Genomic DNA, 17,609 nt, shown 5'->3' with positions numbered 1-17,609 from the left:
TTTATTGGCCATCTATATGTCTTCTTTGGGGAAATGTCTATTTATGTCTTCTGCCCATTTTTTAATTGGGTTGTTTATTTTTTTGATATTGAGCTGCTTGAGCTGTTTGCATATTTTGGAGATTAATCCCTTGTCAGTTGCTTCATTTGCAAATATTTTCTCCCATTCTGAGGGTTGTCTTTTCATCTTGTTTATGGTTTCCTTTGCTGTGCAAAAGCTTTGAAGTTTCATTAGATCCCATTTGTTTATTTTTGTTTTTATTCTCATTATTCTAGGAGGTGGGTCAAATAAGATCTTGCTGCAATTTATGTCAAAGAGTGTTCTGCCTATGTTTTCCTCTAATAGTTTTATAGTGTCTGGCCTTAAATTTAGGTCTGTAATCCATTTTGAGTTTATTTTTGTGCATGTTGTTACAGAGTGTTCTAATTTCATTCTTTTACATGTAGCTGTCCAGTTTTCCCAGCACCACTTATTGAAGAGGCCATCTTTGCTCCATTGTATATTTTGGCCTCCTTTGTCATAAATTAGGTGACCACAGGTGTGTGGGTTTATCTCTGGGCTTTCTATCCTGTTCCATTAATCTATATTTCTGTTTTTGTGCCAGTACCATACTATCTTGATTACTATAGCTTTGTAGTATAGTCTGAAGTCAGGGAACATGATTCCTCCAGCTCCATTTTTGTTTCTCAAGATTGCTTTGGCTATTCGAGGTCTTTTTGTGTTTCAATACAAATTGTAAGATTTTTGTTTTAGTTCTGTGAAAAATGCCATTGGTAGTTTGATAGGGATTGCATTGAATCTGTAGATTGTTTTGGGTAGTATAGTCATTTTCACAATATTGATTCTTCCAACCCAAGAACATGGTATATCTCTCCAACTGTTTGTGTCATCTTTGTTTTCTTTCATCAGTGTCTTATAGTTTTCTGCATACAGGTCTTTTGTCTCCTTAGGTAGGTTTATTCCTAGGTATTTTATTCTTTTTTTTTTGTAATGGTAAATGGGATTGTTTCCTTAATTTCTCTTTTTGATCTTTCATTGTTAGTGTATAGGAATGCAAGAGATTTCTGTGTATTAATTTTGTATCCTGCAACTGTACTAAATTCATTGATTAACTCTAGTAGTTTTCCGGTGGCATTTTTAGGATTTTCCATGTATAGTATCATGTCATCTGCAAACAGTGACAGTTTTACTTTTTCTTTGCCAATTTGGATTCCTTTTATTTCTTTTTCTTCTCTGATTGCCATGGCTAAGACATCCAAAACTATGTTGAATAATAGTGGTGAGGGTGGGCACCCTTGTCTTGTTCCTGATTTTAGAGGAAATGCTTTCAGTTTTTCATATTTGCACAAAATCACCATCAATTCCACAGTGTGATGTGAACAGGACTTGAGTGAAAGCTAGAGACCAAGGCATGGAGAGTTCTCCAGAAATACTTTTACGATTATAGGTTAAACCAACTCATTGACCCAAAAGTAATATAAGAAATACTTGGAAGTATTTGATTTGTCAAAACATGCTCAATTATAATTAAACATATTACACAATTATTTTATCATGTTTATTATTGTATTTAAATATTCATAAATATGTGTTGTTTAGCATTTATTAATTCATTTATTTAATAACGATAGCAACACCACAAAACAACTAGAAGTATAGATTGAAACTGCTAAGACACAGACAAAGTTCTTTGTGCTTGGACTCAGTGTTGTACAATAGCTATAAGTCTTCTCTCCTCACACAATTTTCCATCCACTGAAAGACATTTCCATGATTTCACAATGATACATTATTTTTAGTGGTACCTGGATTCCTATCACCAACACCAATATTGCTTTTTTTAGCAGGAGATTAGCTATTCTAAGTAACAAGTCATTTCACCTCTGAGAGACACATGGGTTTATAAAACAATCCTAAAATGGATTTCCGAGGCTGAAGGTTGCATAAGGGGAATTTTGTCACAATTAGCCTTCATCTAATTTTATTAAAAGTAAATCCTGACAGCAGCAATATTTAGATTTCTGTAACTCTTGCTGGCTCTTCCTACTGGTTACATCAGTTTTCTGCTTGAATAGAGTTAAAGATAGTCTAAGTTCCTTTGAAAGCTAGGAAAAATCTAATGAGTGATTTTATTGTTTTTTACTTTTTATTTTATAGGACCTGTTAGTGCATATCTGATTTCTTGTATTATTTGATAACCATTGTGTATTACCCAAAGACTGGCAATTTAAATAGGGTTGTAGGAGCCAGATTTTTTCTCAGATAGGACACAGTTCATTTGTTTTCTCTTGGATCTTTACAATTTTTTTCAAAATAACAAAATATTTTCAAGAAAATGAATAAAACAGTGGTTTCCCTTTAGTCTGTGAGTGAGAAAAGTGGTATGGGAAAATAATATTTTAAGCATAGAGCCTGTTTTCTAGTTCAGAAGTACCCTTTGAAAATCTATGGAATTGTGGAAATCTCTATTCTTTACATAAGTAGAACATCATTCTCTCAGACTTTGAGCCCAGTCAGGTTTTTATATGCCATCACCCAGGACAGAGATATGAATAAATAGGGTTGCATTGGACTCCTGGATTCTGACTCACTCTTTCCTTGACTCCAGCAGGCCTCTGTATTAAGGATGAACACAAGATTTATCAGGTATCCACAGTAAAATGACTTACATGAAGCTGTGGAGTTACTGAAGGCAACCAACATTCCCTAGCAGATGGATGAAGTTACCTGTCATAAGATGACCAATTTGAATTAAGTAGAAATGTAATATATAAAGCATTTAACTTGGGTTAATAATTAATTATACTTAAAGGTTCACTTTAGAAAATTCTAGCAGTACTATGTGATCCTAAAGATTTAAAGAGTGTAATTCTAATCTTTTTATTATCACATTATGTGGGGTATTCATGAATTTTGACAACAAGGGGCACATAATGTGATTTCTTTTTGCAGAATTACTGCACCTTGTGTGTACTATTCTGCTTTCACTCTGCAGCTCCAATTTGGGCTGTGCAGCCTGAACAGGTGCAGAGTGATGAGCTCTCTAAGCAGCTCTCCACATATTCCAGGACTGGTTGAGAACCATTGGATGGATATGGTACCACCTTGCCAAGAGGAGAATCTCCCCAAACAGGAACAGATGTTAATACGGGCAAAATGTTCTGTAACAATTAAATTTTTACTTTGACGTTTATAGGAATTCTTTTATTCCCCAAAATGCTTCAGCATTCCATTTTTTTTTAAACATCTTTATTGGAGTAAAATTGCTTTACAATGGTGTGTTAGTTTCTGCTTTATAACAAAGTGAATCAGCTATTCATATACATATATCCCCATATCTCTTCCCTCTTGTGTCTCCCTCCCTCCCAGCCGCCCTATCCCACACCTCTAGGTGGTCACAAAACACTGAACTGAACTCCCTGTGCTATGCAGCTGCTTCCCACTAGCTATCGATTTTACATTTGTAGTGTATATATGTCCATGCCACTCTCTCACCTTGCCACACCTTACCCTTCCCCATCCCCGTGTCCTGAAGTCCATTCTCTAGTAGGTCTGTGTCTTTATTCCCATCCTGCCCCTAGGTTCTTCATGACCAATTTTTTTCTTTTAGATTCCATATATACATGCTAGCATATGGTATTTTTCTCTTTCTGACTTACTTCACTCTGTATGACAGACTCTAGGTCCATCCACCCCACTACAAATAACTCAATTTCGTTTCCTTTTATGGCTGAGTAATATTCCATTGTATATATGTGCCACATCTTTATCCATTCATCTGTCGATGGACACTTAGGTTGTTTCCATGTCCTGGCTATTGTAAATAGAGCTGCAATGAACATTGTGGTACATGATTCTTTTTGAATTATGGTCTTCCCAGGGTATCTGCCCAGTAATGGGATTGCTGGGTTGTATGGTAGTTCTATTTTTGGTTTTTTAAGGAACCTCCATACTGTTCTCCATAGTGGCTGTATCAATTTACATTCCCACCAACAGTGCAAGAGGGTTCCCTTTCCTCCACACCCTCTCCAGCATTTATTGTTGGTAGATATTTTGATGATGGCCATTCTGACTGGTGTGAGGTGATACCTCATTGTAGTTTTGATTTGCATTTCTCTAATGATTAATGATGTTGAGCATTCTTTCATGTGTTTGTTTGCAATCTTTAGAGAGATGTATGTTAGGTCTGCCCATTTTTGGATTGGGTTGTTTGTTTTCTCGATATTGAGCTGCATGAGCTGCTTCTAAATTTTGGAGATTAATCCTTTTTCAGTTGCTTCATTTGCAAATATTTTCTCCCATTCTAAGGGTTGTCTTTTCAGCTTGTTTATGGTTTCCTTTGCTGTGTAAAAGCTTTTGAGTTTCATTATGTCCCATTTATTTATTTTTGTTTTTATTTCCATTTCTCTAGGAGGTGGGTCAAAAGGAGCTTGCTTTGATTTATGTCATAGAGTGTTCTGTTTTCCTCTAAGAGTTTTATAGTGTCTGGCCTTACATTTAGGTCTTTACTCCACTTTGAGTTTATTTTTTGTGTATGGTGTTAGAGAGTGTTATAATTTCATTCTTTTACATGTAGCTGTCCAGTTTTCCCCACACCACTTATTCAAGAGGCTGTCTTTTCTCCATTGTATATTCTTGCCTCCTTTTTCAAAAATAAGGTGACCATATGTGCGTATGTTTATCTCTGGGCTATCTATCCTGTTCCATTGATCTATATGTCTATTTTTGTGCCAGTACCATACTGTTTTGATTACTGTAGCTTTGTAGTATAGTCTGATGTCAGGGAGCCTGATTCCTCCAGTTCCGTTTTTCTTTCTCAAGATTGCTGTGGCTATTCGGGGTCTTTTGTGTTTCCATAAAAATTGTGAAATTTTTTCTTCCAGTTCTGTGAAAAATGTCACTGGTAGTTTGATAGGGATTGCACTGAATCTGTAGATTGCTTTGGGTAGTATAGTCATTTTCACAACGTTGATGCTTCCAATCCAAAACATGGTATATCTCTCCATCCGTTTGTATCATCCTTAATTTCTTTCCTCAGTGCCTGATAGTTTTCTGCATACAGGTCTTTTGTCTCCTTAGGTAGGTTTATTCCTAGATATTTTATTCTTTTTGTTGCAGTGGTAAATGGGAGTGTTTCCTTAATTACTTTACAGATTTTTCATCATTAGTGTATAGGAATGCAAGTAGAACGGAATATAGAACATGGCACATAGAACTCTCGTTATAGAATGGAACATAGAACATAGCGCATAGAACTCTCGTTATAGAACGGAACATAGAACATGGCGCATAGAACTCTCGTTATAGAATGGAACATAGAACATGGCGCATAGAACTCTCGTTATAGAACGGAATATAGAACATGGCGCATAGAACTCTTGTTATAGAATAGAATGTAAATCATCCGTGTCTATAGAGAGAACTCCATATAAAACTCTCATTATGGAACGGAAAATAGAACACGGCAGATGGAACTCTCATTGTGGGGCGGAACATAAAACACGGCGGATGGAACTCTCATTGTGGGGCGGAACTTAGAACACGGCAGATGGAACTCCCATTGTGGGGCGGAACATAGAACACGGCGGACGGAACTCCCATCGTGGGGCGGAACTTGGAACACGGCGGACGGAACCCCCATCGTGGGGGGGGAACTTGGAGCTCGGCGGACGGAACCCCCATCGTGGGGCGGAACTTGGAGCTCGGCGGACGGAACCTCCATTGTGGGGCAGAACTTGGAGCTCGGCGGACGGAACCCCCATCGTGGAGGGGAACTTGGAACTCGGCGGACGGAACCCCCATCGTGGGGCGGAACTTGGAACACGGCAGACGGAACCCCTGTCGTGGGGCAGAACATGGAACACGGCAGTCGGAACCCCCGTCGTGGGGCAGAACATGGAACTCGGCAGATGGAACCCCCGTTGTGGGGCGGAACTTCGGACCCGGCGGATGGAACTCCCAATGCGGGGCAGAACTTGGGACATGGCGGATGGAAGCCCCAATGCGGGGCGGAACTTGGAACACGGCAGATGGAACTCTCATTTCTCTGTTTGCTGTGGCTAAAACTTCTAAAACTATGTTGAATAACAGTGGTGAGAGTGGGCAACCTTGTCTTATTCCTGATATTAGTGGAAATGGTTTCAGTTTTTCACCATTGAGGACGATGTTGGCTGTGTGTTTGTCATGTATGGCCTTTATTATGTTAAGGTAAGTTCCCTTTATGTCTACTTTCTGGAGGGTTTATATCATAAATCGGTGTGGAGTGTTGTCAAAAGCTTTTTCTACATCTATTGAGATTATAATATGGTTTTTATCCTTTAGTTTGTTAATATGGTGTATCACCTTGATTGATTTCCATATATCGAAGAATCCTTGCATTCCTGTGATACACCCCAATTGATCATGGTGTATGATCCTTTTAATGTGCAGTTGGATTCTGTTTGCTAGTGTTTTGTTGAGGATTTTTGCATCTATGTTCATCAGTGATATTGGCCTGTAGTTTTCTTTCTTTGTGACATCTTTGTCTAGTTTTGGTATCAGGGTGATGGTGGCCTCGTAGAATGAGTTTGGGAGTGTTCCTCTCTCTGTATATTTTGGAAGAGTTTGAGAAAGATAGGTGTTAGCTCTTCTCTAAATGTTTGATAGAATTTGCCTCTGAAGCCATCTGGTCCTGGGCTTTTGTTTGTTGGAAGATTTTCAATCACAGTCTCAATTTCAGTGCTTCTGATTAGTCTGTTTATATTTTCTGTTTCTTCCTGGTTCAGTCTCGGAAGGTTGTACTTTTCTAAGAATTTGTCCATTTCTTCCAGGTTGTCCATTTCATTGGTGTATAGTTGCTTGTAGTAATCTCTCATGATCCTTTCTATTTCTGCAGTGTCAGTTGTTACTTCTTCTTTTTCATTTCTAATTTTATTGATTTGAGTCTTCTCCCTTTTTTTTCTTGATGAGTCTGGCTAATGGTTTATCAATTTTGTTTATCTTCTCAAAGAACCAACTTTTAGTTTTATTGATCTTTGGTATTGTTCCCTTCATTTCTTTTTCATTTATTTCTGATCTGATCTTTATGATTTCTTTCCTTCTGCTAGCTTTGGGTTTTTTGTTTTTCTTTATCTAGTTGCTTTAGGTGTAAGGTTATGTTGTTTATTTGAGATGTTTCTTGTTTCTTGTGGTAGGATTGTATTGCTATAAACTTCCCTCTTAGAACTGCTTTTGCTGCATCCCATAGGTTTTCGGTCATCATGTTTTCATTGTCATTTGTTTCTCGGTATTTTTTGATTTCCTCTTTGATTTCCTCAGTGATCTCTTGGTTATTAAGTTGTGTATTGTTTAGCCTCCATGTGTTTGTAGTTTTTACAGGTTTTTCCTGTAATTGATATCTAGTCTCATAGTGTTGTTGTCGGAAAAGATACTTGATACGATTTCAATTTTCTTAAATTTACCAAGGCTTGATTTGTGACCCAAGATATGATCTTTCCTGGAGAGTGTTCCACGAGCACTTGAGAAGAAAGTATATTCTGCTGTTTTTGGATGGAATGTCCTATAACTATCAATTAAGTCCATCTTGTTTAATGTATCATTTAAAGCTTGTGTTTCCTTATATTTTCATTTTGGACTATCTGTACATTGGTGAAAGTGGGGTGTTAAAGTCCCCTAGTATGATTGTGTTACTGTCGATTTCCCCTTTTATGACTGTTAGCATTTGCCTTATGTATTGAGGTGCTCCTATGTTGGGTGCAAAAATATTTACAATTCTTGTATCTTCTTCTTGCATTGATCCCTTGATCATTATGTAGTGTCCTTCTTTGTCTCTTGGAATAGTCTTAATTTTAAAGTCTATTTTGTCTGATATGAGAATTGCTACTCCAGCTTTCTTTTGATTTCCTTTTGCATGGAATATCTTTTTCCATTCCCTTACTTTTAGTCTGTACGTGTCCCAGGATCTGAAGTGGGTCTCTTGTAGACAGCATATATATGAGTCTTGTTTTTGTATCCATTCAGCCAGTCTCTGTCTTTTGCTTGGAGCGTTTAATCCATTTACATGTAAGATAATTATCGATATTATGTTCCTATTACCATTTTCTTAATTGTTTTCAGTTTGTTCTTGTAGGTCTTTTCCTTTTCTTGTGTTTCCTGCCTAGAGCAGTTCCTTAGCATTTGTTGTAAAGCTGGTTTGGTGGTGCTGAATTCTCTTAGCTTTTTCTTGTATGTAAAGGTTTTAATTTCTCCATCGAATCTGAATGAGATCCTTGCTGGGTAGAGTAATCTTGGTTGTAGTTTTTTCCCTTTCATCACTTTAAATATGTCCTGCCACTCCCTTCTGGCTTGCAGAGTTTCTGCTGAAGGATCAGCTGTTAACCTTATGGGGATTCCCTTATGTGTTATTTGTTGTTTTTCCCTTGCTGCTTTTAATATGTTTTCTTTATATTTAATTTTTGATAGTTTGATTAATATGTGTCTCGGCGTGTTCCTCCTTGGATTTATCCTGTATGAGAGTCTCTGCACTTCCTGGATTTGATTGACTATATCCTTTCCCATATTAGGGTAGTTTTCAACTATAATCTCTTCAAATATTCTCTCAGTCCCTTTCTTTTTCTCTTCTTCTTCTGGGACCCCTATAATTCGAATGTTGGTGCATTAAATGTTGTCCCAGAGGTCTCTGAGACTGTCCTCAATTCTTTTCATTCTTTTTTCTGTATTGTGCTCTGCAGTACTTATTTCCACTATTTTATCTTCCAGGTCACTTATCCGTATTTCTGCCTCAGTTATTCCGCTATTGATTCCTTCTAGAGAATTTTTAATTTCATTTATTTTGTTGTTCATCATTGTTTGTTTGCTCTTTAGTTCTCTAGGTCCTTGTTAAATGTTTCTTGTATTTTCTCCATTCTATTTCCAAGATTTTGGATCATCTTTACTATCATTACTCTGAATTCTTTTTCAGTTAGACTGCCTATTTTCTCTTCGTTTGTTTGTTCTGGTGGGTTTTCACCTTGCTCCTTCATCTGCTATGTCTTTCTCTATCTTCTCATTTTGCTTAACTTACTGTGTTTGGGGTCTCCTTCTCACAGGCTGCATGTTCGTAGTTCCCATTGTTTTCGGTGTGTGCCCCCAGTGGCTAACGTTTTTTCAGTGGGTTGTGTAGGCTTCCTGGTGGAGGGGCCTAGTGCCTGTGTTCTGGTGGATGAGGCTGCATGTTGTCTTTCTGTTGGGTACGTCCGTGTCCGGTGGTATTTTTTTGGGGTGTCTGTGGGCTTATTATGATTTTAGGCAGCCTTTCTGCTAGTGAGTGGGTTTGTGTTCCTGTCTTGGTAGTTCTTTGGCATAGGGTGTCCAGCAGTGTAGCTTGCTGGTCATTGAGTGGAGCTGGTTCTTGGCGTTGAGATGGAGCTCTCTGGGAGATTTTTGCCATTTGATATTACATGGAGCTGGGACGTCTCTTGTGGACCAATGTCCTGAACTTGGCTCTCCCACGTCAGAGGCACAGGCGTGACACCTGACTGGAGCACCAAGACCCTGCTATCCACATGGGTCAGAATAAAAGGGAGAAAAAAAAGAAAGAAAAAATAAATAAATAAATAAAATCAAGTTATTAAAAGAAAAAATAAAAATAAGTATTAAAAATTAAAAAATTAAAAAGTAATAAATAAAAGAAAGAAGGAAAGAAAGAAGAGAGCAACCAAACCAAAAAACGAATCCACCAATGATGACAAGTGCTAAAAACTATACTTAAAAAAAAAAAAAGGACAGACAGAACCTTAGGACAAATGGTAAAAGCAAAGCTATACCGACCAAATCACACACAGAAGCATACACGTACACACTCACAAAGAGAGAAAAAGGAAAAATATATATAAATCATTGCTCCCAAAGTCCACCACCTCTATTTGGGAGGATTCCTTGTCTATTCAGTTATTCCACAGATGCAGGGTACATCAAGTTGATTGTGGAGATTTATTCCGCTGCTCGTGAGGCTGCTGGGAGAGATTTCCCTTTCTCTTCTTTGTTTGCATAGCTCCCGGGGTTCAGCTTTGGATTTGGACCCGCCTCTGCATGTAGGTCGCCTGAGGGCATCTGTTCTTCCCTCAGACAGGACGGGGTTAAAGAAGCAGCTGATTCAGGGGCTCTAGCTCACTCAGGCTTGGGGGAGGGAGGGGTATGGATGCCAGGCGAGCCTGCGGCGGCAGAGGCTGGCATGATGTTACAACAGCCTGAAGCGTGCCATGTGTTCTCCCGGGGAAGTTATCCCTGGATCACGGGACCCTGGCAGTGGCGGGCTGCACGGGCTCCTGGGAGGGGAGGTGTGGATAGTGACTTGTGCTTGCACACAGGCCTCTTGGTGGCGGCAGCAGCCTTAGCATCTCATGCCTGTCTCTGGGGTCCACGCTAATAGCCATGGCTTGCGCCCGTCTCTGGAGCTCCTTTAAGTGGCGCTCTTAATCCCCTCTCCTTGCGCACTAGGAAACAAAGAGGCAAGAAAAAGTGTCTTGCCTCTTCTCTTCAGCAGCTCCAGACTTTTTCCTGGACTCCCTCCTGGCTAGCTGTGGCGCACTAGCCCCCTTCAGGCTATGTTCACGCCACCAACCCCAGTCCTCTCCCTGCAATCTGACCGAAGCCCGAGCCTCAGCTCCCAGCCCCCGCACCCACGGCGGGTGAGCAGACAAGTGTCTCAGGCTGCTGAGTGCTGGTCGGCACCAATCCTCTGTGCGGGAATCGCTCCGCTTTGCCCTCCGCACCCCTGTTGCTGCGCTCTCCTCTGTGGCTCTGAAGCTTCCCCCCAGCCCACCCCCCATCTCCACCAGTGAAGGGGCTTCCTAGTGTGTGGAAACTTTCCCTCCTTTACAGCTCCCAGAGGTGCAGCTCCCGTCCCTATTCTTTTGTCTCTGTTTTTTCTTTTTTCTTTTGCCCTACTCAGGTACATGGGGAGTTTCTTGCCTTTTGGGAAGTCTGAGGTCTTCTGCCAGCGTTCAATAGGTGTTCTGTAGGAGTTGTTCCACATGTAGATGTATTTCTGATGTATTTGTGGGGAGGAAGGTGATCTCCACGTCTTACTCTTCCGCCATCTTGAAGGTCTCCTCTCAGCATTCCATTTTATACAAGAATCATGTTGTAGGAGAATTTCTGTCATTTCAAGGTAATCTGTAAACTGCTGCATAGTAGAGAATGGTAGTAATTTAGAAAGTAAATAATCTTTTTGAATTATTGAATGTGGATCTCATGGACTCCTGCACGTTAGTTTTAAATTTGACTTAAAGTAATCCTATAATAAGAAATTATGTGAAACTTAGTTGGAGAGATAGATGTATGTTTGATGAATCTCCAAAATAGCTTTTATACACACTCGATCTTCAAGGAAATCCATACTGCTACGTGAACTTACAATAAATTTTCAACTCCTTAAGAATTTCCACTGCTACAACATTTTAAATTTATTTAAATGCACACTTGAAAGTGAAAATCACCTTTGAAAACTATTTTTTTCTGGTCAAATATATGGTTAAGTAAATAATTTTCAGGGCATGATGTTATTATTGAGTTGGCCTAGCTGTCACTAGCTTTGAAATACTCAGTTATTTTAGATGATCCTTTCCATTTAATCAGTAAATGTATTAATATTAATTAGTGACTAACAAAATGGTGATTTTTGGACTATTTTTATTTGTAGAACAATGGTTTAGCACAGAATTTTCGTAGACAGTATTCATTTAAATAGGTATTCCAGAAACTTCCATGACTGCAATTTTAGATGTGACAAAATTGAAATTTAATTTTAGAAATGGATTTTATTACATATATAGACATTACAATTATTACTGTATCTCTGCTTTTATATTTACCATATTTTCTTTCATTTGGAAAACATTTAAATCATTAAAATAGAGAAAAGTATCTAGAATGTCAAAGGTGAAAAAAGATGGTTTCAAAATGTAAACTTGTTAATTTTTTCTGAAAATGATAACTATCCACTGTGTTATTTATGAGTTTAAATATAGATTCACAGGAAATATTTGAATTCAGTGCATTGTGTATGGCATCAAAAGAGTTGAATGAGAAAAGCAAATATAAAAACTTAAAATATTTTTCATCTACTATGCCACAGATATTTGACTAATTGAAAGTTTCAGTTATTTACTTAGTGTCATTGTCATGTAAACTCAAATACACTTCTTTAGACCAACAAGTATAAAAATGATAGTATGTCAAGTGTCAGATATTTACCAAATTATGGTAGGCATTTAATTTCAGAATGAGGGCAAACAATCTGAACAATCTAATTCAGCTTCTGGAGCCAGAGGAAACATTAAATATTGTTTTACTGCAAGCATGTTAGGACCAAAAGATTGTCTCAGTGGGATTCCTTTTAAAGAACAGATCGTAGATATCCTCAACGAGATCCACTTAGCCTCAATATGGTCAGAAAAAAAAAATGCTTTTTCTGAGCAGGTGAAGTTCAGAGAGACATAAAAAGACAGATTTTCAGGCCACTATAATTTATCACTGTGGGTTCATTTAAGTAATTGTATGTGGGCAAGTTGGGCACATAACATCCCAGTAACCAGCAGCTGTGGTTTGTAGTTTTCAGATTGATTTGAAGTAACCATATCCAGTTGTATTCTGCACTGAACGAAAAAAAAAAAATTGCATATTGACTAGAAGGAAAAGAACACTTTTGTCTCCAGAAGTTTATCAACTGAACATATTACATTTAGAGTATGACATCTGTCTAAATGAGGACAGATTAGTACACTATATAATTGGTATTCAAAGTGCTAATGCAAAGAATTGATAGATATGAATCAATATGGGATTTGAACACAAGGAGTTCAAAAGATCAATGAATACTGCAACTCAGAAAAACAAAGGGAGAAGGTCCTGACTAAACTAAGACAATGTTTATATCTACCCTTACTGAAGAGTTTCAGCAGTTCTCTAGTGTTTAAGGATTGTATGCTATTAGCAAAACCACACATATATAACATTATAATTTGACATTTATTAATTTGGGTCTTTGGTAGTCACTAGTAAATTATATATCATTTGTTCCCTAACCATAATTGTCATTATTAACAAATTCTGTATTGCATTTCTAAATCCTGAGTTATTGAGCCTGCCCAGATATTATCTGATAGTTATTTAAAATGGGTTGATTAAGATGAATGACTCAAAAGAAATACATGGCTAATAACTGTTACTTCCTGAGCACATAATGTATTATAATGACATTAGTAATTTTCTTTTATTTTGTGTGTTTCCAGTTCCATTTCGAACCCTACCATTAAACACAGGAGTTGGGCACTGTAACCTACTGCAATAAGAAAAGAAGAATGGATTATTAGAGCCTAATAATCTTGAGGTAAGGTAATTTCAGGGGAAAATTTGACATTTATTTGGGGAATCTTGATGAAATAGTGAACTTTGAGGTGTTTAAAAAAATACAGTAAGTCCCCTCCATACGAACGAATTCTGTTGCAAGAGTGCTTTCGAAAGGCCACTTTGTTCGTAATTCCAACAAAGTTAGCCTAGGTACCCAACTAACACAATCAGCTATATAGTACTGTACTGTAATAGGTTTATAATACTTTTCACACAAATAATACATAAAAAACAAACAAACACAAAAAATACAGAAAACATTTAAATCTTACAATACAGTACCTTGAAAAGTACAGTTGTACAGTACAACAGCTGGCATACAGGGGCCGGCATCGAGTGAACAGACAAGAAGAGTTACTGACTGGAGGAGGGAGAGGAGGTGGGAGATGGTAGAGCTGAAGGATCATCAGCAATAGGAGACGGAGGGCAAGCTGCAGTTTCACTCACACCTGACGTTGATGGCACAGGTTCCGGTTCCTTGCTGGATTCAATTCTATCTACACTCTTGAAAATACCATCCAGTGATGTCTGGGTAGTAGCTCTTTTTTTCTCATCATAGATGACATGGTAGCACTGGATTGCATTCTGAACGGCTGCTGCAACCTTCGTGTACCGTTCTACGTTCGGGTCCTGGGTCTCAAAAACTAACAGTGCCTCCTCAAATAAAGAAAACCCCCTTGCCATTTCCTGCATCGTGAATCTCTTCGGTTGTTCAGTTACTTCTTCTTCCTCTTGTTTCCCTTCATCCTTTCTCTGGGCCTCCAATTCTATCAGGTCTTCATTAGTAATCTTCTCCTGTCACAGAGCAAGGAGTTCAACGTTACAAGAACAAGCGACTTCTACCACCTTTTTGCTTCACTCCACTGTCTCAATTATTTTCACTTTTGTTTCCATCGTTACCTCTTGGAGCTTCTTAGCAGTACCAGTCACATCACTGCTGCTTTTACGCTTGCTTCTGGACATCTTGGGCTTAAAATAAAGCTACTGTACTACTGTCCTCTACACAGTACTATATAGTAAAGTACACAAAAGAACAACCACTTGTAGAGGATGCACGCACATGACAATGTATGCCAGACACGTGAACTAACTTACGTGATTGGACATGTGAACGCATGTTTGTCTCTTTGGAAGTTCACAACTTGAAGTTTCATATGTAGGGGACTTACTGTAACTATAATCAATTGAAGTATATTTTTCCTTGCAGTTCCTCTGCCATTAAGCTTGGATTAGTGGATTTCTGTGTGGCACTAAGAAGACATTGGGTAGGAAAAAGGGAGACTATAATGCAGAGGATATTTCCACTAGGTGAAACAAAAAAGGCAATGCTATGGCAGGGTGGAGAGACTTTGAAAGTAAAACTTATTTGTTTTTTGATGATTATAGCACTAAAAGGCACCCAGATAGTGAGGAAAACATATTGGAACATATAAGCTGGGACTTTGTGTCCCCACTACATCCAGCAGAGTGTTGGAGCAATAGAAAAGCCAAAGTTTAAGATGGAGACTAGATTGGTAAGTACCAAATGGTACCTTGATCTCCCATAGCCTTGATTTGGTACACAAGAAACGAGTATGCCACATGATGGACGCACCTGTGCTGAGAGAATTAGTGGCTGCTTAATAATGTGAGGTCATTCAAGGAAGCCACAAGAAAGACCTAACATTTGAAGGAAAAAAGTAAGCACCTGAACTTCTGAAGTGAGTGTTAGCGTGACATCCAAAAGGGCCTGGTAAAAATGGACAATGAGACTCCTCACTGCAGGATCACAGGGATGCAGTTGTGACCATCCACTGTGCAGCAAATTCCAACAAAGATGCAGAAGAAACCATTTGGACCAAGGTCTTTACCCCTACCATCATGAGGGTACTATCCTCAAGAGGAGAGATTAATAAGGTAGACAAACCCCTGATAGGGAAATGGGATATAAATTAACTGTATTTTGCTACTAGGAACTAAGATAATGTGAGACATTTTTGATCTCTTTACAGCAAAATGCTTCAACTGTAAAACACTGACTGATGAGTTAGTCAATTCAGTGACAGTGATCAACTGACAATTTGACTAAGTTAACTGGTGAAGTCAATCCAAATATATTATTAATATATTATTATGCACATAGTCAAGTCCAGGTAAAAGTGGTATAATAAGTTGAAACTACGTTCAAAGTTTTATCACAGAAAATTATATAAAGAGAAAAAAGAGTTAACCTGTTTCTACTGAGAATCTTTGACACTGATTTTTACAGAGGGAAACAAAATTTAAGTTGTACCCAAGTAATAGCTTAAAAAGCTACATTTATTCTCTAAAAAGTGACCAATTATAGATAATGAGTGGCTTACTTTTATCTTAATCCCCCAGTATTGTAGGTTTTAGAGGGCAATGTTTAACTACTATATCCCGCTAAATTTGTTCCAGATCTTAACCCCTTACTATGTAATTACTTTGTGTTGCCCCTTAAAAAAGCAATTTAGTTGTCTTCTGTTTCTTCTTTCAGCGGGCCAGTAATTTTCCCCTTGCTTTTGGAGTCAGAGAACTTTTCAGATATTTTTAGAGGAGATATAAGGTGTTTAAGAAAGTAAACAAGACTGTTAAATTGGGAGAAAAACACATGAGAACTTTTAATATGGTCACAATTCACTATAGAATCTCTCTCAAAAAGAGAATTTTGTGATTACCACTCACCAGACTTGGAAACTCATTTACTGCTAAACATGGTAGTTAAAAATATCCTCTCTGGTTTCTAACAAGGAGCACCTTTGAAAGAAAAGTCTCCATATTTTGAAAGCAGTGTGTAGGGGGCAAAAATCAATTTACACTTTATATTTTTTTTCTCAGCAAGTCCTTGTCCATGTAACTCTATCTTTACAGAAGGTATACTCCATTTTTTGTTCCTCATATTTGAATGAGTTGAATTTTCCTGAATTGTTTCAGGAGGTTCCTCAGGAAGGAGTGAAGGTAGGGAAGAAAGCTTTCAAGCTTTGCCACTCAGAGGCTCCCTGCTCTATTGCGACAGTAGAGACTGTTGTTACTTTATAGCATGGATCTTTGTGCAGCCACAGCTCCTCTGACATGAAGAACCAACCTGGGGCAGGAGAACTTGTGCAGCTCCAGTGCTTCCCTGTTTTCCTCTCAGACTACCTCATGGGCCACCATCATCAAGAGACACAGCCCTTAATTTCCAAAGCCATGCACTGAATTTGTTTTCATAAATGTTAGTTCGCTAGAGCTTTCTGACATTGAGATTTTTAGGTCACTCAGAGAAAACTTCTTGCCTTCTCTATTGGCTTTCACTAGCGCTTAAGCCCTGTTTGATCTCCATCCTGGATCTGGCAGTTTCCCTTCTGGTGGGATCCCCTCCTTCCTCGAGTGACTATTCTACCAAGACTAGATCCTTCCTGTCTCCCAGTTTTTCCCCACCATAGCTCAAGGACTCCTGAGGACATGTGGGGCTCCAATTTTGGTAAAATTTTTTGAAGTATCTCAGATTACCATTGTCACATAGCTACTTTGTAAATGGAGATTTTTGGGTTTGTTGTGCTTCTGGAAAAGTTCCAAAATTCAGAAGCAAACTGTCTCTATGTTTTACAGATATCAAAATTCTTTATAGGCATAACTTTATATGAATATCTATGGGGAAAATTACTTTCCAAAGGATTCATGGTATGTTGTAGGGATTTCAAATTTTATAGGTTGAATTCTCATCCAGAATTTGGAAAGATTTTCCTACAGGACCATGTGGGATCTTCAATTTAAATCATAAAGTCTCAGAAGGGCAGAAGGATACTTAGAGGTTATTTAATTAACATGCCTAGCAAATATTTGAAAGTGCTAACTAAAATATAGTTTACATACTTTCTAGGAACTTTGAAAGTCTACTTCTGGCATTCCTATATACTTGATTAATACGCTGTACTTTACTGTATGCTGTCACACATCACAAATGATTAGAATATAGTTCGATAACCTGTATGTCAACTTCACTGAATAATAAGCTCTTTGAGAGTAAACATTATGTTCTCTTTACCCTTGTTGGTCTAGCACATAGGAAACCACTTGGAATAAAGTACATGCACATGAAACAATCCTCCTCCACCCACCACCCACCTCTAATCTTGCATTCTCTCCATAATTTCTTCATATTTTTCCCTTATAGGTCTTATGAACATTTACATTATATATATTTTAATTATTTTTTCGTGTATACTGCTGCTAGAAATACCTCATGTGGGCTGGAATAT

This window comes from Balaenoptera musculus, chromosome 3, assembly GCF_009873245.2.
Source record: "Balaenoptera musculus isolate JJ_BM4_2016_0621 chromosome 3, mBalMus1.pri.v3, whole genome shotgun sequence".
NCBI lineage: Eukaryota > Metazoa > Chordata > Mammalia > Artiodactyla > Balaenopteridae > Balaenoptera > Balaenoptera musculus.
The sequence above is the reverse complement of the archived record's forward strand: the minus strand, read 5'-3'. Positions refer to the sequence as shown.